This window comes from Ixodes scapularis, unplaced genomic scaffold (genome assembly GCF_016920785.2).
Source record: "Ixodes scapularis isolate PalLabHiFi unplaced genomic scaffold, ASM1692078v2 PGA_scaffold10__122_contigs__length_95168666, whole genome shotgun sequence".
NCBI lineage: Eukaryota > Metazoa > Arthropoda > Arachnida > Ixodida > Ixodidae > Ixodes > Ixodes scapularis.
In genome coordinates, this window is record NW_024609836.1 from 44,559,843 (window position 1) to 44,583,084 (window position 23,242).

General features: G+C 46.5%; 1 long non-coding RNA gene across 1 annotated transcript; it reads right to left on the bottom strand.

The window, feature by feature from the left end:
• Positions 1-8,834: 8,834 nt before the first annotated feature.
• Positions 8,835-19,683, bottom strand: LOC115330683. The gene is made up of 3 exons (XR_003920328.3): positions 19,646-19,683; positions 16,824-16,889; positions 8,835-8,951 (listed from the first exon to the last, which is right to left on the bottom strand). It is a non-coding gene; the product is annotated as an uncharacterized LOC115330683 (long non-coding RNA).
• Positions 19,684-23,242: the final 3,559 nt, after the last annotated feature.

Here is a 23,242-nt window from a genome sequence, read left to right on the forward strand (position 1 = left end):
CGTGGTGTCTGACGTAGGTACAAGGTGAGAATAAGGAGGAACGGCGTGCATTTCGCTGGTGACCGACGGGGGTATTGCCACGAAAGAGACAAGCGGCCCTACGTTGCTCGGATCTCGGAGTGATTCGGTTACCTCTAGGATATTTTAAGGCGACGTTTCTGTGCTCGCGTTGACCATCGGAATCTTCGAGGTTTGCAGTGAAGCGTGTGAAATATATTTGGATACACAGTTTAGCGACGGAAATTGCGTGGGCCGTGCTTGGCGGTGTGCAATCGCGGTGCAGCTTCGATCAAATGACCCAGGGCTCACTTCGGTTGTGCGGCGCACCGGAAGGCTGCCTTGAAGCTGGTAGTTCCCGTGCCGTGCTGAATGATGCTGTGCTGCTTACAAATTGTTCCGGCGTAGAAGTGCGCTTTCACGGAGCACAGGTGTGCGGCGCACCGAAGAGCTGCCTTCAAGCTGGTAGTTCCTGTGCCATGCTTTAGGTGATGCTGTGCTGCTTCCGAAATTGTTCCGGCGTAGACGTGCACTTTCACGGAGCACAGGTGTTGCAGTTGGTATTGATTCCGCTGGTCTGTCGCACGTTTCGTCAACACAAACGTTTCATCCACACTCGTTACGCGAATTGCAAGCTGTCCGGACATTTCACCGAGCGTGTTACGTACCCAGCTCACGCCGCTTTGTGGCAACAGTCTGCAGTGGCTCATTACCAGAAAAGTGGTCCCACATCCATTTCAGTTCAGTTTGTCCACGGCAGTCGCCAAACCCCGAAGGAGAGGATTTATTCGGACAGAATGCCACTAAAGCAATGCAGCTTCTTCAGTGGTCAGGATAGATTATCTTCTGCTAGTTTTGTTATACTGTCACGGATCCTTGTTCCAGTCCTATCTTCTATCAATATTCACTATTCTGGGACACTGCAGGTCATGCTCAGCTGTAATCGTATGTTCAGGTGGAGGTGCTGGGCACTTTACCCGTAGCCCTTCACTCTGTGTGAACCCGGCGGCTCTTCAGCCGAGTTACCCGATAATGGGACACGGCTGGCGGAGTATTCTGCGTCTTATACCCCTGTCGAGCCGTAGGCAAAGTCCTGACCCGAGCCTGGCAGAAAAACCGCAAGACGATCGAGTGCCACAAGGAGTAAGCTCGGAAATACACCACGAAGCACCTGAAATCCGAGCCAGTTGCTGCTACCAGGAAAAACCACCGGAATTCGGTCTCCTGTCAGAAAATCCGAAGCTGACTAAGCCAACAATGACAAACCTGTAGCAGCAAACCGTGTCCCCTCCCACCATTGTTTGCATGCCCGTCGCAAATTACACTCCGACGCTTTTTCATGCAAGCTGTATGAAGACGTCAAGGACTGGATTGAACAATATGACAGTGTCGCCCGCCACATTGGGTGGACAGACAACCAGCTCCTGCAGAACCTATACTTCTCGTGGAAGCAACTGCCGGCGCTGGTCTGAGAACCATGGATCCTCCTTAACGTCATGGGAAGTTTGCAAGATCAAGCTGAAGCGCGCATCCGACAGCCAACATCAACGAAAGAGAGCCGCATTCTTGATTCTGTCCAGGACACTGTCCTAATGAGAGCGCCACCACACTCGTGGAGGATGTTTTGCGCTTGATCGAGCGCCCACGCCGACCTTGATGCTACAGAAGACAAGAACCTAAGAATCCCATGCGCCTCACGTGAGGGACAACACCTTCGGCAGCCTTGTCCGCAACACCCCAACAACAGTCGAAGTGTTCATATCACTGAGGCTTCCAACATGGAATGTGCACTGCATGCCCGAGCCTGCCACTATGAACAACTTCCCGGCGTCTCGACACTCGAGTTGTCCAGCTACTACTTCGACGCCAGCCTCCCAGGCATCCACGACATCACCCACGACGTTGTCTGGGAGGAGATCAGGAAGCTACTTCCTGCCATCAGTTGCCCGGCTCTTATTTTGATTACCGAGATTGTTTCGGAACAAGTTTGACAGGTATTTCAACCGAGACTTCTGCGAGCGAAGCGGCATCTGACAAACCAAGGGCAACGTGCCACATTGGCACGACGACCGCCACCGGCTGCCCCTTAGTATTCAATGCCAATTCAATGAGACACTCTAACGCCGAAGCATTCCCGACATCATGTGTAGGACTGTGCTCAACAAAGTACACCGAGGGAAACGTAGGTGATGCGAATGTGCGACCAAAAACCACTTTGCTACCACTGCATGAAGCCGACCATGTCTACCAAAGCAGCCCGTACCAATGAATTGTTCGGCGAGGGTTCGTGCCAAACGACCCTCGATTACGTCTCGAGGAGCTCACCTCAACAAGAGGTAAGCACGACAAAGCAGGTGAGCGGCGATGCAGTGACAGTGGATTTGGTGTCGGTTGTCGTCCAAGGACAATACCTAAAAATTTGCTGACACCAATTTTCTGTGTCCACTCCACGAAGCACACAATTTCCAACTTTGAGGGAGAATGCCCCTGAGTGACTTGAAGGAATAGAATGGTTGGTTGCTCTCAAAAGTGAACTGCAAGCATCACCAGACTTGGATAGCAAACAAAAATTGTTGCCAGCTTTCAAGTCAACGGTACAGCAAAAGGCACAGCCACGTAAGCAATAGTACATGCCCGAGCTTGCTACATTGATGGCGAAAACTACCAGGAAAATTTTCGGATTAGAAGCCAGCCCTGCAGCTTCAGTGCACATGACGTATGATTACAAGACAGCATCAGTCGGTCAAAGTTGCCACTCGACCAAACTGAACACCGACGTGCCAGGAGCGTCATCCGACAACAAGGTCCACAGGTGCTACGACTGAACGCCTGACACGAGACTGTCGCAGAAAGAACTCGTTATGGAACCATTTACTAAGAATCAATAATTATGTAATCAAGTGGAAATAAACATATTTGATACACTAACCAGATAAACATATTTCCGCTTGCCTTCATGCCTTGAGAGTCTACACACCGAGAATTGTGTCCATTGCACGCTCTGGACCTTACGAGGACACTCGCTTCTCTGACCCTTCAATATTAATTAAGGGGTCATACCAGACTGGCAGACTTCTTGCAAGGGGCTGCACTCGTTCAACCTTTCCTGAACATGTGGTGCATCCGAAAACCAACTCCAGTGATGTGAAAATGTTATTTATTAATTTATTCCTTCCAGGGGCCTTCGTAGGCATTGCAGAGAGGATACTTAAAACTACACACATGATAATAGCATTAAAGCACACTGCTGTAACTTGTTAATTGGAAAAACAAACACACCTCTGAGCATATAGTTTAATAGTATGTGTTGATGCATTGTTATGTAGCATGACACTTCCTATATGTATGACACAATAGACCCTTTGCAGAACCTTATCAAGCAACACAACCGTCACCATTTTTTTCGGCGCAATGCACACAAATGGGCCCCAGTTCACGTCGAACGCCAATGCAGCATTCGAGTCCAATAGGTGCCGAGCCGAATTCACAGGGATGGCGGACATAACATTCTTGTCGAACAAATACCCAAAGTATGAAAGCCTGGGGTAATTACAGTAGTAGCTACTGTAATTTGTTTCATCAGAATTTGGCAGACGGCAAAGGCTACGGTCTCGGTGAGTCAATACACACATTGGAGAGAGGCACATGACAGCATATCACCAGAATGCTTGTCTGCACAGATTTGTCACACACTTTCGCTCCGTCTCTCTGATTGGCTCGAGGGGGCTGTGGCGGTTGGCCTTTTCCAAGTTACGGTGACGCGAAGTATAGACAGCCCACACTTTTACAAAGAGTCTATTGAAGAGACCGAAAGGAATGGTAGTCAACAGTTTTCAACAAGACTGCTCTCCAGGAAAGGGATGAACACAAATATGAATCATCTTATCCAGGTAATTAGAACAATTAAATAATTGACCGACTAATACAATGCACTCCTGATGGAAAAGAGTATAGCTGCAATAAATCCTACAAAAAAGAAAAAATGCGCAGTTAATCTATGCATGCACCAAAACAGTTGTCCTTATAGCAAGTCGAATAGCTTTGAAGCAGGTGCCTGCAACGATTTATTCTTCCCCATACTCAATAAAACGCCAACCTCGTAGCTGAAAATAAGGGTGCACTTCGCACTCACACACACACAAAAAAAAAAGGAAGAAAAGCGATCGAATGTCGAATCGTGGATTAGCACAAAAGGTTAAAATCGCAGGAGCTTCCTCGCTAAAAGTTGCTCTGGTTGTTCGGTGACGGAGGGCTGAATCAACTTCCCTTAGGGCCTAACGCGACGTATACATTTCGCGTAGATTCTCAGATATTTCAACGTTCAAACAAAGCTAAGAGAATGCGAAAATTTCATGTTAAAAGCACTCAAAGTTATATCGATCCTCGGACACATCCCGGAATCCAAGCACCGGTACGGCGATGCAGAGCTGATGCTGTCTCACAGGCGTTAATATCCAGATGATCCAGAGCGATCTTGCGCAAAAACGGTATAAAGTCTCATTCCTTCATATTTTCACATTATACCTGCGTCAGCGAGCACGAAGAAGCCCGTAGTCGTCGGAAAGCAGCTGCACATCACGCGCACCGAACAAACTCGCATCCGCCAGCTCTGGGCGCTGCCATCTTACCTGTGACGTCACGGCTCTTGGGAGGTCACGTGACGAGTGGTCACATTTGCGTAAAATATGGCGGCAACCGGGGGGGTGCCACTTCCGAACTTCCGGTTTATCACTCTAAGCCCCTCTACCTCGTTGGTCTGCTTCCCCCTCCTCCCCGGCCCGTCTTACCCTCGCCCTTCGTTCTCAGGAGAGCCGCGGCTAGTAGAATATTTTTATTTAGACCAGAGGTCTCCAAATCCTGGCCCGCGGAAGTCTTCCGACTGGCCCGTGGCTGACCACGGTCCTGCTCATCGTTGGTCCTGCTACCGGCGCGGCGCTGCAACGCGTTCCAAATTAAAGCACTGGATAATATTTCGTTTCCAAATCTTCCAAATTAAAGCCCCTCTATCTTGGTAAAAGTGACGCCGTTCATTGTTGAGGAAATGCTCGAGACACGTGCCGCGCGCCACTTCTGGGAAGGACATGGCGTCTGAAACACTCAAGGAGGATAGAAGCGTAGGAGAGGGCATGACGACAGCCGTGAAGCCTCCACCCTCCACAAGCCATGCTCCCTTGACGTCTCGACTCTTTCTCATTTTCCTCCTTACTCTCCTCACTTACCACGCCAACGCGACCACATCACGTGACCGTCGCTAGCCTTCGTCTAGCTATGGGGTACTAGAATACACCGCAGGCCAGCCTTCAATCTGATAAAACCCACCGGACGGAGCGCGCGCAAGCCTGCAAGGTGTCCTACAGTCAACCATCCATCTCACACGTGACATGTCACGCGCACCAATAGCCAGAGAGATCTACGGTCACGTTGGCCACAACCATGGCCACAACATTGTATAAACTTTTTATGGCTAGGCTTCACCAATATTGCAACGTGCCCTCTCCTAGTACTTCTAACCTCCTTGGAAACACTGATCTCTATTGTAGTCTATGATTGTCAAGGAGGTTAGAAGTACTATCCTCCTTGATGATTGTAGCAGGCTGAATCGCGGACCGCGGCCACGGCAGCTGGGGGCTGGGGCCGAGTGTCGCCACCGGCGGCCGTTGATTCACTCCAGCCAATGAGAACGAGAAAAAGTGCAGTTTCCCCCGTTTCGAAACTGTTTTCGGCACTGAATAACGGTTAAGAGTTGAGCTTGTTGGTACATGCTTTTGGATAAGCCCGTTAAATAGCTTGCGAACAAACATTACAATTGACAGCCCTCGCAGATCTCATAAATAAATATTTTGTGGTCGAGAGTGACTCCACTGTAGTACAGCTCAATGAGGCGAGACTGAGAGATACCTACACCCATTTTCACCTCAAGAAAAAAGGAAGTTTTGCGCATTGTTCATACGCGGCGCGAAATAGTTCTTACGAGATTTGGTTATCGGAGGAAAAAGCGATGCTTTTGGCATTTGAAACGTGTACGTCTGGATAAGATAACATATATATAATATAAGGTTTACCCACATATATCTTAATTATCCACATAAAGGGCGAAATTAGTAATGGTCCGCGTGGCGCCGGACTTTTTTTACTATGGTTCTTGAGGTGAAAACGGGTATAGAGTTACCGCGGGGTCGGTGGCGGTTTCGTTGAGTTAGGTTTAACAGACGACAAGCACGAAGGGATTCGCTCACTCCCAGAAACCCGCTGTCGAGATGGAACTTTTTCGACATTCATCAACTTCTGGGCTTCCACGAGGATGGTCTCATTGACGGCAAGTTCCTTTGTTTACTCCTATGAGAGCAACCTTGCCCGCTCAGCCGTAGGTGCTCCTGTACGTTTGATATTTTTAGTCGGCGACCGAACGTTTGACATATACCGATTCGATCTCCAAACACCCGACATAAGGTTCGCAGCACACCATGAAATACTCGCCTCCGAGCACAGCGTACATGGTTCAATATTCTTCCTTCTGTGCGTTCCTCCCATAGACTTGCGTGTATTGCATGGTGTCAAGCAACATGGCCGCCGGTGGCGACACCGACGGGCTCCGGGTCCGCGATCCAGCCTACTACAAAAGAGATCAATGGTCTGAAATCCAAAGTAACGTTGCTGAAATCTAGCTCAGTCCATCGCTGTGCCGCCATGATCTTCCCATGGCTGCACGTTACACGTGCCTCGTGTAACGTGTAACGTCTACTTTTGAAACATGAAGGGGCTTTATTCCAAATGGGCAAACGAAGATACCAGCAAGTACTTGATACCAGGAAGAACGAGATATACTTTCGCCGAGGCACGTAGCCAAAAGGGGGGGGGGGGAGGAGGAGGGGGGGGGGAGGCAGCTAACACCCCCCCCCCCCCCACACACACGCACACATACACATAAAAATCGCAACTTTCAGCAGTGAAGGTACCGCGGTGTGAGAATCGCGGTGCCTGATTCCTGGGTGATCGGCTTCACAATAAAGGTGCTTGCTTACGTGCCCCCTTTATAACAAACAAAAATTCGTGACGTAAAGAAATGACGTCACTAGAGTGCGCATTGTCACAACTATTTAATATTGTGTAAGCATTGGTTCAATCATTCTCATTAGTCTTTTGCACTGAGCAAATGTACAAAATTTTCCATGCTCTTTGGTTTACGTCTGGTGAATTTTCTTAGCCAATAGGACAATATTAAAGGGACCATGAAATGACCTTTTTACTTTTGCCAGATAACTTTTACATTAGGGAGTTTTCGTAAACAGCGTTTCCTCCTCCGCTAAGCCCTCCGCAACGAAGTAGCCGCTACTGCGCCTGCGCGCCCATGGCTGGAGAGGAGGCGACCTCCTCTCCAGCGTCCGGAAAGAAAGGCGAAAGAGGTGGGAGGAGCTTTCACTTCCTTCTGGACCTGTCATCGACTATTATAGTCTGAGAGAGCCATGTAAAATGACGTCTGTGAGTAAACATATGATGCTATCAAAGTCGCGACATTTGACAATACTTCCGTATTCGCCGCCAATCTTTCCGAATCAAATGCCCCAAAATACACACACAAAAAAAATAGTTTTTACAGAACTTTCTAGAACATTTGCTTTAATTTGTACGCGCCGTCGTTTTGTCAGTCTCAGCTTTTTCAATTCGAAAGAACGGCTACTCGCTTGCACCTCACTGCATCACGTTTTGTTCGCGTTGGAAAACCGGTGAAACAGTAGCGAGTTTTAGTATTGCGTATACGAGTGAACGCAAACACTCTGTCTGCGTTAACGCGTGTTCCACACTTTCCGTGCGCGGGGCCCAAAATTGCGGTCTTGGATTGGTCCATGGCGACGACGCGCATGCGCAGCATGGAGTACGCAACTCAAACGCAAACGCGCTTCTATACGCACTAGTAAAGCTCTCCAGTAAGGTACAATCTCATACCGCCTGCAGCACTACGTTGGGACAGTGAAGAGTATTGTTCGCATTCGGCAATAGTTGTTGACAAGCCATGATTGCGAGGAGTTCCGCCATGCCCGCTGAGCAGGAGAACCGGGGGACCCTCACAAGAGAGCTTCCCGTTTCCACCGCGAGAGGGCGAGCAACGAGCTGCGACATTCACCTTGGGAGATCTAGGATCGTTTTTCCCTTTTTTAATTACCCTTTATTCTGGCCCCGAGACTGCTACAGATGCTTAACCCGGCCCCTTAGCCAAAAAGACTAGAGACCCCCGATTTAGATCATAACAAGAAAGAAGGAAAGGGGCCGTCACTAGGGTGACCCCCACTGCTCCTTTCCCTCCCTAGAGCGGCTCCCAGGGCAATAATCCCCCGCGAACCCCCCTTCCCCTCCCCCTCCACCACCTTCCCTTCCCCAAGCCTTTTCCCCTTTCCCACCCGTTTCCCCGATGCAACACCGGTCGATGGCGCTTTGTGGTGTACGTCCTTCCACTAGTCCGTGTTTTTCGCGTTTTTAATACTTTACAACGCACCACCAGCACGGAGGGAATGGAATAACGGGCAGGACGACACAAAATGTCAGCTATTTTATTTTCTTCTTGTCTCAGGGTTTGAATATGAGGTTTTATTAGGTGTAATAATATTTTAAGCCTCGTCATTCATCGAGCTGCCGTCGTAATTCGCAGCAAATGGTTTTCCCGAGCGGCTTTCGGGAAAGTGAACCTAGATTACGGATATAAACGACAAGTATGGGGAGCAACCAAGTATAGCCTTTATTCCGAGGTTGTTCAGGCCGCTTTATTTTTCATTACGGGGCTGTTTCAAAATATACACACAAAAAAAAAAAAAAAAAAAAAAACCAACGCTTTAAGTGCCACGTGCAGGCCCATTCATCCCCCTTGTACTGTTCGTGAGGTGACGTGGGAGGAAACAACCTGCCGTCCACTCCCCATCATCGGTCCTTGTTCGGCAACGGGCTCGCATCCAGGGTCACTTCTGTAAAAGTCGCAGCATGTTATGTCAGTTAAACCCCGCCCTCTCCCCCCCCCCCCCCCTTACACAAACACAAACACACAAAAATCGCTACTTTCAGCAATGTGCACCGCGGTGTAAGAATCGCGCTGCCTGATTCCTGGGTGATCGGATTCACAATAAAGGTGCTTGCTTACGCTTTTGTGACGTGAAAAAATAATGTCTCTAATATCGCGCGGACATAGCAAAATTAGAATTACTTATGCGTCGCAGATACCTGTGATCTACGACGATCATTCTGATGACAGTCATTTCGATAGGTGCCAGTGCGCCCTTACAGGACCTCTAAACTCGTCAAAGACAAAGTTGGGGCCGAGGTTGACCGAGCGCACCAATTGGAATATCACGACGATGACTTTGCGCTTTCGTCGCCGACGTCCAATCGGCGCGCTCCGCAAACTTTTGGCTCCAACTTTGTGTTTGACGAGCTTAGTGCCCCAGGTCGTGCAAGTTGAGAATAATATAGACACTTTTTGAAATTCGCGCCAGTAGAAGGTTCAAATCCATGCACAATGGCGGAACAACTGACATCGTGGAACGTGCAAGTCATTTCACGTGATAGCGAAAGTCGGAGCGCGGCCAACGCTATAGAGCCGACGATCCAATCAAACAGCATCAAAAGTGCGACGTCACTGCGCTCATCCCCTTTTTCTGTGTGTGTGTTTTTGCTATCTAATAAAGCCAAACGCATGAAGTGGGCGCCGTGACGTTGCGGTTTTAGTCCGCCGTCGTACAAGGATTCGACAGCTGCACTATTTTGTACAACGTTGTCAAAGCTCACCTGCAGCTTCCACAATGCTCCAACTCTGCTAAAGCTAGTTGCGCGAGCGCATGCGAATGAGGCGCAAAAGGCAAAACCACTTGCTCTCACAGCAATGCGGGACTGCTGCACAAGCTTTGACAATGTACCCAAAAGTTTGAGTAGATCGTTCTGATCACTCCGATAACGATACTCGGCAGCCGCATTTGCGCAGCGTCGTATCCCGTATCGTTGTCGGGTGCATTGCAACGATCCACTAAAACCCTCTATAAGGAATATTCACTGGGCGGCCATATTTGTGGGTGATGTCTAGAGCGCATGCTCTGAACGAGCCCACATTAATAGGCTGCTAAGACCGGCAATCTTGAGGGTGCGGAATGCACGTTACAAAAGAACTCTGGAAGCTCGCCATCAGCACGCGCTCAGCAGTCGTTCACACAGCTATGGCCGCCAGTGAATACTTCCTATGCTTCGTTTCAGCTTCAGTCCAGCCGCTATTGATCCTATACCAGCTAACGGGCCCAACCAAGCAGCGACAGAGGCGTAAGTCACGGGGCCTTTTCTGTTCATGGGTGCTTCAGCGATAATGGAACACGTACAAACTTGACGAGCACTAGGATGGTGTGCTTTGTATATGAACTGATAACGTCGGCTGCGTGTATACTTGAGGTGAAACCAAGTATAATAGGAATTAAAGCATCCGATCAGGCCTTTGTATGCGTCTTCATTCCCGTCAAAAAGTCCCAAGTATATGGGACCTCAAATTCGCATTCAATTCCTAAAAAAAAAAAAAAAAAAAATTGCCAGGTGCGTTTAAGAGCCGTGAAACACTCTTATCAGCTCATATTGCGCGCGACGGTACGCTCCGTCCGTGACGTTACATTTTGCCGACGGCATTACGATTGTTCGTGACGTAACATCTCTCCTCAAAAGTGCACAGAAATTATTAGTTAAAAGATTATTCTTGCGCAAACGTGCAAGCAAAGTGTCACGAACGTTCTTTTCCTTGGACGATAAAGCTTACCCTTGGTTGCTGGCTCTTCTTCTACGAAAGGATCAGAAGAGCCAATTAGCCGCGGATTGGACAGTTCCATGTGTATAAAAAGTAACAGCGCAGTGTGGCGATGAAAGCGGTTTAGCCGACAAGGGTTTCCCACGACCACGTAGAATAATCAAGGGCCAGCATCCGACATATATGTCTACGCTTAATCTCACTATCATGTCGTCAAAAATGCTAGTGCGCAGGCTTCGAGTATTTGCTGTTGGCTCTCGTCAAATGACGAGGCGACGAGCTTCTATATATACATAGATATACGGGTCAGACGTAGCAACATCCAAAATGACAGTCGTCAGAAGCTCTTCTTTGGACTAAGTATTTTCATCTGCGAAGGAAGAAATCATCGCACATCTTTCCCAACCCTCAATAAAAAGCTAAACAAAAAAACTGATTGGAAATTGTATTCGGTATATTTCTTTTATCTTTTCAAGGTTCTCGACTACGCATGCGTGGCGCCGCCATAACTGTAGTTTATAGGAGGCAGGAACCAGTTCACGGAACAGCTCATGTCGCTCCGTGCTCTGCTCGCGCAGACCCAGCAGGGTTATCGCTCGTGCAGTAAGAATACATAGAGTTCCAAGGATGCACGGCGGCAGCGGTGGTATGATGAAACTGGCTATGAGATCGGTCTATTGGAACAGTTCCGGAGAAATTTTGATCGTCAGTTTTTTGCCTCGAAATTGGTTCAACACATTAATAGAAAAACAGGACATGCAACGTTTTAAAATGTAAGCTAACATTATGATGAAAAACGAAAGAAACGTAGGCAAAACTTTTTTTTATTACGGCCATGACGTACATAAAAAAAAAATGGAATGTTGAAAGTAAATGAAATTCGACATCTTACCGTCTTCCTTCTCCTTTGCTTTCTCTGTAATTTGAAATTGGAAACACACGGTGCTCTAGTTAATTAGGCATCGACTTATTCTAATCAAATTTTGTTTGTCATTCGAGAACCAAGTAAAAAAATAAAAAAAGCCTTGCAACTTGATCAGAAGTTTAAATCGTGATCCGATTTTTAGTGTACGTCCACCGAGTTTCCATCTCCCTTCACATGTCTGAATTCATCAACTCTTTAATGAGCCTAATTATTCCTTTAAAAATGTTTGCTTTAAAAACTGTAATTCAAGTTTCACAGTTTGCGTTTCGTAATCTTTCAGCGGCCAGATAGACCAACCCATTGTTTGCAAACAAGCCCGCAGGCACCACCGAATGCTCAGCCTCTGTCGAAATGAAGCGCTAGCGCTTTGGACCACATGCCAAAGCTTTATAATTAACCGTCATCTTATTAAAAACATTATGTTATTTTTTTTAAGTTTCAGTGGGAAGTAGTGTTGCCCGAATATTAGAGTTGTTGAATAGTGGTTTCGAATAATACGTTATTCGATATTCGTATTTCTCGAAGAGTTAATCGCGGTGAGTCAGGCTCGTTGAGTGCGCTTCTGGCCAAGCACCTTAGCACTGCGGGGAAGCAATACACATAAAGCTCGTGGGCTCCGCGAGTGTTGCTTGCCCGCAGTGGACGAGTGCTCGGTGTGAAGCGCACTCAATGGGGCTAACCCGCCGAACCCGCCGTGAGTATGCAAGAACATACATTTGTTAGGCAACGATGTCTTGACAACCCGTGCTCATCATTCGTGCTTGTTTTTTGTTGTGTGTGTGTACATTTTTGAAATTTAAGACAGTATTTTCATAGAGCAAGCAGATTTACAAATCTTCTCGATTAGGATAGCTATGACAATGACTTTTGCATGCCATAGTTCATTAAAACTAACCGACTTTAAAAGTGGACAAGTGTAAGGTTGAGAACAAGAACAACCAGCCCGAGTTTAGCCGAAATTTCGTTTAAGCACAGCGCACGATATTGAAAGGCTTGGAGAAATTATTCGATTGGAAAATATTCGTCACAAAATCAACATTAGCCTCCAATTCACTTCAAACTCAAAATTCACCATTCGCACATGACTAGAAAATGGGGCTCGTTCCCAGTTGTTAACGCAATTCATTCATCGGCCATCATTTTCCCATTGAAAATGAAAATATCCGAAAACCTCCTTTGAATCAAATAACGGGAAGCTGTGAATGTCATCTGGTCCGGACCTGCTAGCACTACATTGGGGCACAGATTGAGTGTTCGGCGATGAGTAATTTATGTTTGCAACGACAAAAAACATTGTAATTTTTTTTCTGAGTCGTGAAAAAGCTGTTTTTGTAATTTCCACGAGTCGTGTTCGGTGCTTTGTTCATCTGGCGTAACAAGACCATAGTTAAACAAAAACAACTTTGATTGGAAATCGTATTTGGTTTATTTCTTTTATCCTTTCTAAATTCTCGACCACGGATGCGTGGCGCCGCCATAACTGTAGTTTATAGGAGGCAGGAACCAGTTCACGGAACAGCTCATGTCGCTTCGTGCTCTGCTCGCGCAGACCCTCAGCAGGGTTATCGCTCGCTCAGTAAGACTACATAGAGTTCCCACGATGCACGGTGGCAGCGGTGGTATGGTGAAACTGGCTATGAGATCGGTCTATTGGAACAGCTCTGGAGAAATTCTGATAGTCAATTATTTGCCTCGAAATTGGTTCAACACATTAATAGACACACAGAGAGCGCAAAGCTTTAACTGTTTGCTAACATTTTGATGACAAAAAAAAAAAAAAGGAAACGTAGGCGAAGCTGTTTAGCATTACAGCAATGACGTACATAAAAAGAATACGAATGTTGAAAGTAAATGAAATTCGACATCTTACCGTCTTCCTTCTCCTTTGCTTTCTCTGTAATTTGAAATTGGAAACACACGGTGCTCTAGTTAATTAGGCATCGACTCGTTCGAATCAAATTGTGTGTCATTCGACAACCAAATAAAAAAAAAGAAGTCTTGCAACTAAATCAGAAGTTTAAATCGCGGTTTGATTGACAGCATACGTCCACCGAGTTTCCATCTTCCTTCAAATGTCTGAATACCACAACTTTTAAATGAGCGTAATTATTCCTTTAAAAACAAGTTTGTTTTAGAAACTGTAAGAGTACAGTTGGTCAAGTTTCGCGTTTCGTAAGCTTTCATAGACCAACCCACTGTTCGCAAACAAGCCCGAAGGCATCATTGAATGCTCTGCCTCTGCTCAAATCTAGCGCTAACGGTCTGGACCACATGCCAAAGTTTTATAATTAACCGTCATCTTATTAAAACATGTTATTTTTATTTTTTTAAAGTTTCAGTGGGAAGTAGTGTTGTCCGAATATTCGAGTTTTTGAATAGTGGTTTCGAATAATACGTTATTCGATAGTCGCTTCGAGATGAACTGCGATATTCGTATTTTTCGAAAAGTTAATCGCGGCGAGTTAGGCTCGTTGAGTGCGCTTCTTGCCAAGCACCTGCGCACTACGGGGAAGCAATACCCATAAAGATCGCGGGCTCCGCGGGTGTTGCTCGCCCGCGGTGACAAGTGCTTGCTGTGAAGCGCACCTAACGGGGCTAATCCGCCGGACCTGCCATGAGTATGCAAGACCATACATTTGTCAGGCCAGCGATTTCTTGACAACCCGCGCTCATCATTCGTGCTTGTTTTTTTTTTTACGTACATTTTTTTTTAATTTAAGACAGAGTATTTGCATATAGCAAGCAGATTTACAAATACACTCAATTAGGATAGCTGTGACAATGGTGTTGTTTGCATGCCATAGTTCAACAAAACTAACCGAGCTTAGAAGTCGGCAAGTGTAAGGTTGAGAACAACAACCTGCACGAGTTTAGCTAAATTTTCGTTTAAGCAAGGTGTACGGTGGTGAAAGGCTTTGGAGAAATTATCCGACTCGAAAATATTCGTCCAAAACCAACATTCGCCTCCAATTCGCTTCGAACTCAAAGTCGCCTATTCGCACATGACAGAAAATGGGGCTCGTTCCCCGTTGTTAAAGGGACACTGACACCCCCCAAATTTTTTTTTTAATTTTTTGCCAGGCGCTTCATTATGGTGTCGGAGGACTACCCAATTAATATTTTGCAACAGAGTAGCGTATTTTTTTAATAAAGTCAAAAGGCGCAACTGCTCGAAACCGAAACCGAAACCCGACTGAGGTCGGAGAAGTGGAGAGAAGAGAATGAGTGGCGGAAGTCACGTGGCTACACCCGACCCTTTTTTTTTTTTTTTTTTCTCCTTCCCGGTAGCAGACGACATGCGGTGTTTGGGAACTGCTCGCCGTGGGATTCTTTTGCAGTTATGTATGTTCCGCTCGTTGTTCTCTACTCCGAGATGAGTTGTTTTGTACATTGAGGAGTTGGAGATGAGTAGTGAGTGCCCGTGGTGAATTTTGATCGGCTCCGAAAAGAATACACCAAAGATGTTGCGTGAAAAGCTGGCTCACATGTCCCGCGTCCGAAACAGAAGTGGCATTGTGCGACAGAGCTTCCGAAAGATCAACGGGATCGGGACCAATGGCTGGCTGCAATTCCTCTAAACCATTTACGGGCACCTCGGAAAGCGGACGCTACCTGATTTATATGCTCCTTGTATTTTGTGGAAAGTGATTACATTGAAGAAGAACTTGTAGTTGGGCTAGTTGGTAAACGCTGGTATTCTGTTTGTCTCTTTCTCTCGTGTCCGTGTTTTTGCGCCTTGTAACATGAATACCAGTGATTACATTGAGTTCGCAGGTGTCAAAAAGGATATCCCATACCATCTAATTCAGCGACGCGTCGTCCACAACATTTGTTTCTTTTTTTTTTTTGTTTCTTCAGTAATAATTGTAAAAAAAAAAAGAAATGTAGAAATCAGAAAATATTTAGAAAAAAAAAAAAAAAAAAGGTTTTACGGGGGATCGAACCCGGTCCTACCGCGTATGAAGGAGACGTCTTTTCCACTGAGCTACTGGGGCATATCGAAAGTGGGGTATCTTTTTCCTTAGTAATAATTCAGCCGATAAACTAAGTTGGAAAGTTTGCTGCCGATTTTCCTCTAGCAAAAGCACTCCCGGGTCGAAGTCGGGATGCACCACGCATTGGCGACATTCTCACCTAGTAGAGAAATCGTACGCGTGCATATTCCACTCGAAGTAGACACGTCGCGCTTGACGTTTGCGCGAGCGATGACTTCAGCCACAAGAAGGGAGCGACGGCTCGGCGACGTCTTCGTGCAAATCGGCTTGGTGGTCGGGCGTGTCGTACGGGATGAATACCAATTCTTTTGACCAGTCCCAAATTTCTCTTTTAAAGGCAGACAAAATTCGCCGGTACCGCGAACGACAGTTCTGAAATAGAGGTCCCACGCCCGTCGTCCGCTGCCATCGCCGTCCCTGCGAGTCCCACGATACGCGAAACGACGCACGCACAGAATGCTTCCGGTTGTCTGTGGAACTTTTTTTTCAATCGACGTATTTGCAGCTTTTTAGAAGCCACAAAAAATGGGTTTTATATTTTTTTCTATTTTTAATATTGAGTGTGTGCTTTCAGTGACCCACGACTTCGATTAAATTTGGTGGTCGCATCGATACCTTAGAAAACGGCCCGTGACCACGGAAAAGAGAGTGAGCGAGACTCGAACCGGCCAGTTCTTGATCGGCGGTTTTCGGGCGGAAAAAAACCGAATTTCGAGCCGCAAATTCTGTTCTGGGTAGTTGAGCTCTCATATGTCACGTACAACTAAAAACCTCGGCGAGCATAAATACCCTGTCAGTGTCCCTTTAACACCATTCATTCATCGGCCACCATTTTCCCATTGAAAATTTTCGAAAATCGCGTTTGAATCAAATAACAAGAAGCTGTGAATGTCATCTGGTCCGGACCTGCTAGCGTTACATGTGGGCGCAGAGATTGAGCGTTCGGCGACGAGTAATTTATGTTTGTAACAAAAAAAAAAAAAATTGTAATCTTTTTTTTTTTTTTTATTGTGGAAAAGCTACTTTCGTAATTCCCACAAGTCGTGTTCGGTGCTTTGTTCGTCTGGCGTAACAAAACCATAGTAAACAAAATAAAAAATAAAAATAAAAAACTCCTTGGTAAAATGGGGTTCGCCAAGCTTACCGTGCTTTTCGGAATTTTTAGATGATGCCTTGCGCAACCTCGATTTCTTGGCCGGCTTTTTCAGCGCTGAATGGAGACGTGAATCTTTGTAGGCACTTGCAACAAACCCTTTTGCCTAAGGCTCGTTCACAGACCACCGACTGCTAACGACTGACTGGATCTCTCGTGATCTCATACGACGGAAGTAGACACACTGGCGCCATCTAACGGGTAGTTGTGGAACACTTCGTATCACTTGACATCGCGATTCGACGCCGTCAAGTCACGTGGTACCACGACGGCACATATCGTCACGGTGTCAAATCCTGGTGTCACGGCGTCAAGTTTCCCGCTAAATTTACCGAGGAAATGCATGGACTGGCAGACGGCCGGACGGGAAAAGTTCTGGTATTGTAGAAGTTCCCTTACAAATCATTCGACGGTTTAAAACTGTTCTCGGCTGTGACCACGCTCGCGAAGGGCGCACGTAACAATGAGATGACTCCGAATAATACGTTTGCTTGGCGCGGGTAAGTGCTTCGTTACAGTTTTTTTTTTTTATGGCTTTACAAGGCTGTTTTTAGAAGAGACGTGAAGCTGTACGGATCGCAAGTTCGTCTGCTTCTTTTGCAGGGGGTTGTGGTGACGTCAGAAAGACGCCGAGCTCTAATTGGCTCTGATTGGAAGGATTGTGGGTAGACCTCAAAAGAAGCTGCCTTAAAGGGGCCCTGCAAGCACTTTTTACTGGATTTTAATTTGCACCGAACCTGAGCGCGCTGACCGCAGTAACTTAATGCAATTTTTCTTTTCTCGAATTTCGCTTTATTTTAAAAGTTATAGGGAAATTAAAATTACAAAAACAAGCAAAAAATAACCTCCCTCGTGACTTCCTTGGTTGCTTCCGTGGCCGTGAACTAGGAGGAGGGATAGTGAGCTCAGCGAGCGCAAACGGCTGCCGCACTCCGTGTCGACGGCGCGAGAGGGCGCCACTAAAGCGTGTTCTGGATAGGCTGTATACAGCGGGCATCCAGAGCGGCTCTCATTGCATTTGCTGCGTTATTAAACACTAATTCGGCATGACACTTCATTGGCCACAAACAACAGCAAACACGGTGTAAAGATAAGTTAAGAATGGGAGCCACTTCGCGCTGCCCTACCGCGAAACGGCCAAAACGCAAGACAAAGCTGCTCACTGAAGGCCTTTGGAACGCTCGGAGCCGGTCGGATCCTCCAGTCCATAAACGACCGCAGCGCTGCCGCGTACATCCGGGACCTTTCCGTGTCGGCGCGTGATCCCACTACTCCTTTCTAGTATGCGCCGCCTTTTCCACCGCTTGGTGGCGGGTATGTCGACGGGTCATTTCTTATTTCCGTACTTTAGAAACCGCATTTGTTTCTTTTCTGATCTAAAATACTGAACAAAAACTACTTTCATACATAATTGAAACGGTTCGCGCCACTTATATTTTGTATTTCGACTAAAAAAAGAAGCTTTTAGCGGCTCTGACCAGTAGTAAGCCCAGGACCAAAGACGTCACATTTCGCGCACTTTCAGTACCGCAGGTCGCCCCCGTCGGTGGAGGAGGTTTCCGCGTCGTCCGGTTAAAATATGATGCACCGATTTTTAGTTACTCTCTCCGTGCCCGCTGGCTTGCCCGAACCCCAAGAGACGTGGAAACCGCATAAAAGGCAGACACTTAAATATGATTCCAGGACCCCTTTAATGTGTGCCCGCTATCCTATCAATCAGAGCCAATTAGAGCTCGGCGTATTTCTGACGTCACCACAACCCCTGCAAAAGAAACAGACGAACTTGTGCTCCGCATAGACTAATGAGGTCTGTGCAGGTGTAGTGGATTACTGAAGATAAAGATATGATTCCGATTAGGCATTTGCTGAGCGTGATCGAAGACCACTAAATAAGCAAACTTTAGAAAGATTTGGTACGCGCGTGGAAGGCGCGGCTCTGCGCTAAACCTTCTAATCGTGCAGAAGGCGTAAGTATGGAGTTGCGAAAACGAGCCAGCGCGCTGTTTCGTTTCTAATCCTCCGCATGTTATCACCGACAGCCTTGCGCCCGTCGCACGAGTGGTAACTTCTGCGCAACCGGCGCTTCCTAATCGCCCCAAATATTTCTAAAAAATTTCGATCACGCTCGGCAAGTATTTAATTGAAACCACATCTTTAACTTCCCTAATTAAAAGCAAATACATTTTTGTTAATTGGCTTATCGTGACAAATATTCCTCTATATTAAGTCCCCCTTGTCGTATAATTCACCTGTACAGAGTGCATTAGTGTGGTTTTTACGGCGTTTTAGAGCTAAGTTGTTAACGCCTAAAAGAACAGACCCTGTACTTTCCCCGTACATTAATCATGCGAGTAATCCGCTTACTTTGCAGGACATTGAAATTAATGCTAATTGTGAAGTTCGGGAATCATCCAGGTTTCTTCATCTGTTGCAGCATAACAGCTGCACAAGGAGCTTTCTCCAGGGACTTCTAGACAATTGGTAAAAAAAAAAAAAAAAAAAAAACGTAGGTGAGGGATTCGACCGCCGTGATTGGCCGACGCCAGGATCAAGAGTGGCGCCGGCCAATCACGGTCGCCGGATTCCTTGCCGACGTTTTCGCCAAGTGCCCAGATTAGAGCCCCTGCACGCGACGAGCGCGCGCTGGAGAGCTGAAAGAAAGCCCGTCAAGACGAGGTCTTGTGTCTCGTAGTCCCATAGTCCCGTAATCTCGTGTCTTGTTGCATCGGCTTCTCTCGGACTAATATACTTATAGTGAACGGACACGGTCGCTATACTCGTAAAAAAAGAGACCGATTGTGGAACTTGAGAACCTCGTTTGCGTGTGGGCTTCGGTTCTTCTTCCTTTTCGGGCTCCTTTTCGGGCTCCTTTTCGGGCTCCTTTTCGGGCTCGTCTTCGGAGTTCGGCGATTCTTGAGATTTATCTGAAACGTACAAGTCCATGTTCTTTCCCTCGCTGTTTTCGCGAATGTCTCCGCACCTGTTGTCCTTCTCTCTCAGAAGTTCCTCCGTGTCTGCTACTGAGAGCACTAAAACATTGCGGAGCGCGAGTTCGTCTGCTTTTCTTGTAGGGGTTGGGTCTGATTGGGTCTGTTTGAAGGATAGTGGGTAGACCTCAAGGCAGCTTGCTTTGAGGTCGACGCACTATCCTTCAATCAGAGCCAATCATAACTTTGCGTCGTTCTAACGTCACCACAACTCCTGCAAACGAAGCAGACGAACTTGTGCTACGCATAGACTTCTTTTAATCAGTTCCGTCAATGAGAAGAGCCGTTGGCATCGTGCTCCATGGGTATTCGCAACTTTAGAGAGCCTATATTTACCAGAGGGGACGAGTAAACCCATGAAGGCCGTTTGCGATTTAGGGGTGGACCTCTCCAGCGCAGATTGGTTGCTCATCGCGTGTGCGTTGCCGCGTTGTGAGGACAGCAGGATAACAGGAGACGCTCCCGATTTTAGAATATGCTGGCACCGCGTGGGGCCTTCGCGCCAGGTCAAGTATGGATGAGCTGCTAGAGCGCAGACAAAAACGAGCGGCGCGGTTTGTGTCCGGTAACTATGATTTTTCTAAAATCTCATCTGCTATTTGTAAGGAGTTAGGGTGGCCATTGCTTGCTGGCCGGCGTAAGTATGTGAGATTGTCCTTGTTTTACAACATTTTCAATGGCCGAAATGGCATTCATAAGGAACAATACATAAACGATCCAACTTATGTGTCGCCCCGTAGAGATCAGCATCTAAAAGTCCGCGAGTACAGGAGCAGAATAAACGTATATAAATTCGAATTTTTTTCTGAGAACTGTTAACGAATGGAATAGCCTACCAGGTGAAATTGTGTGCTCGCCAGTTTCGCCTTTTTTTTTTTTTTTTTTCCCGGTTCAGCAGACCTTCTTGTTTGGCTAAGTTTCACTTTGTGATTTTGATTGCTGGTTCGTTTGCGATTTGTTGTTTTTATTTTGTGGCAAATTTTCTATGATGTCAATATTTTATTCCTGGTGTCATTGAAACTTTTTTTTTTTCGAATCACACGAATATTTTTGAGGCACAACTTTATATTCTATATATGTTTTTTTTATTGTTTTCCCCTACAATAACACCCTGGTAAGGGCAATGTAGGTAACTAAATAAATAAGTAAATAAATAAAAAAAAAACACGTGACGGCCTGACCGAGCAGTTGGAAACACTCCCAAATCAAGTCACATTACTCAATTCTAAGGAATGCGACGCCACCTAGCGGACAAGACGCGGAAGAGAGAAACGAGGAGGTGCCCTCGCGTGTCGAAGCCTGCAGTAAAACATGGCGTCTCCTCGCGCGGCCGAAATATGAAACAGAGGAAAGGGAGGCCCGAGGTTGGCCTGGCTCAACCAAAGCGTAACCATCAGAAAATTTCTCTGAACGTTTTTCGTTACACTCCATCTCGCGGTTGGAGGTTGCGAATAACCAGTTTCAGATGCATAAAGACGTTTATTCTCTCTTTGAGAACGGAGGCAATGACAAAAGCTGGAGAACTGAACGCCAGCTTGCACTCACCTTCAACTTTTTATTCGCGGCAAAATACTTAACTATTTATATACATTGTGATATCGTACCACTCTCAACAAATCGGTGCCTCACCACCGCTCGCAAGAATGCGATTTTCTAATCCGCATGTTCAATGGAGGCTAGGCTAACGCATGCTGCGCCGGATCTTTTTACAGCGGAGCTGTTAAGGGCTAGGTTCCCCAGGATCGTGTCCGCTATGTCGACACAAACCTGCCTGGACAGCTACCGCCATCTATAAGCGACGGCGGCAAGCACACAGCCAGTATGGTTTCCGCCGTCGCTCGTAGATGGCGGCAACCTTTCCAGCTATAATAGAAGAATGGATAGTTGGGAGCGTTGGTGGGGAATGCATCGTAGGAAACGGCGCGAACAACAGACGACGACGAAGAAGCACACAGAGTATCGAGTACAGCTCCGCTGGTCTTCCTTCTTCACGAGAGTGGAAAGGCTGAACGATTTTTATTGTCAGCTTCCATAACCTTCCTTATGGTCTTATCTTTATGTCTGGCTAGAATAGTACACGCGATGAACAAAGGAGCGCAGCAACACGTCGTTAGAGTGAAAAAAAAAAGACTATTCCGATAGTTGTTGAAATTAGATTGTGTTTACGTAATTCATTAAGACATTCTGGTTGTTTGTATATATCTTTCTACGTGAAAACGGATCTCTTTTTTTATTTTTATTGCGTTGAGATGGCACGCTTATTGGAGGGTGATTCGGATGGCACGCTTATTGGAGCGTGACCTCGGTCGTCCGTCTCATTGGTTGAACTGACCGAAGGAGGAGCAATGGCTTGTGTTCTGAGTGCATCGCGGGAGAGCAAGGGACAAGAGCTCCTGAGTAGGAATGTCGCGAACCCACCGAAGTTCGAGTTCGACTTGGTCCGAACGTTTCGGTCTTCTATCACGATGTTGGCCAAAAGTTTGACAAAAGTTCGACTCAAGTTCGACTTCTATGCGTATGCGTCACGCTCGAACTTTTATCGAACCTCAGATTCGCCAAAAGTTAGCAGCATCCCTACTGCTGAGGAAGTTTCGAGCACTACGGTTTCGAGTCATCTCTTTATACACGCGGTCCCTTTCGAATATCGCCGCTTAATACACGTTATCAAAACTTTGGGTACTCACAAATAACGATAATTACGTCCGGATGATTGGGGCCGTTTATTCTTACAACATTTCTAATTTAGATCTGTTTTTTTTTTTTAATTATTGTTTTTCAAACATTTTAGTACATATAGATAATAACTTTTATACACATACTTGGTGCTTAGTATTTTGACAGTAATTACGCACATGTCCGCATGTACTGGTATACAAAAGGAAACGGCTGGTACCATTTAGTGCGATTTACTGCGAGAAAGGCTTCATATTGAAAGCAGCTTCAATGAACTTTGAAACCGCTCAAACAACCGAAAAACTTGCAAGTTTTTGTAATTATATTTTTGCTTTTTTTTTCTTGACATTGGCTCAATCTGATTCCCGTTTTATTTTTTATTTTTTATTTTTGTGTCGCGTTTTGTCGTTGACGGCAAGAAGTTTTAGTTGATCGTTCCGATAGCTCCTCTAACGATACCCGGCATTCCCTTTGCGCACGCATCGTATCGTTATCGGACAGCGTTATCGGAGTTATCGGAAAGTATACTAAAACACCCAATTCAAGGTGTCTCAATGACGTACCTTCCGGTTGCTCTTCACTCTCTGAAAATTCAAGACAGACCACGAACACGTTAGAGTAATGCGTTTCTATAGTTGTTTTAATTTGAGCATCGGGCCCAGCCTTGCGCACCTCACGCCCCAGTCCTTGTTCTTTGTGCGAGCGGCCATGTTACCTGCTCGCTCTCCTAACGCGTCATCGCATTTTGCT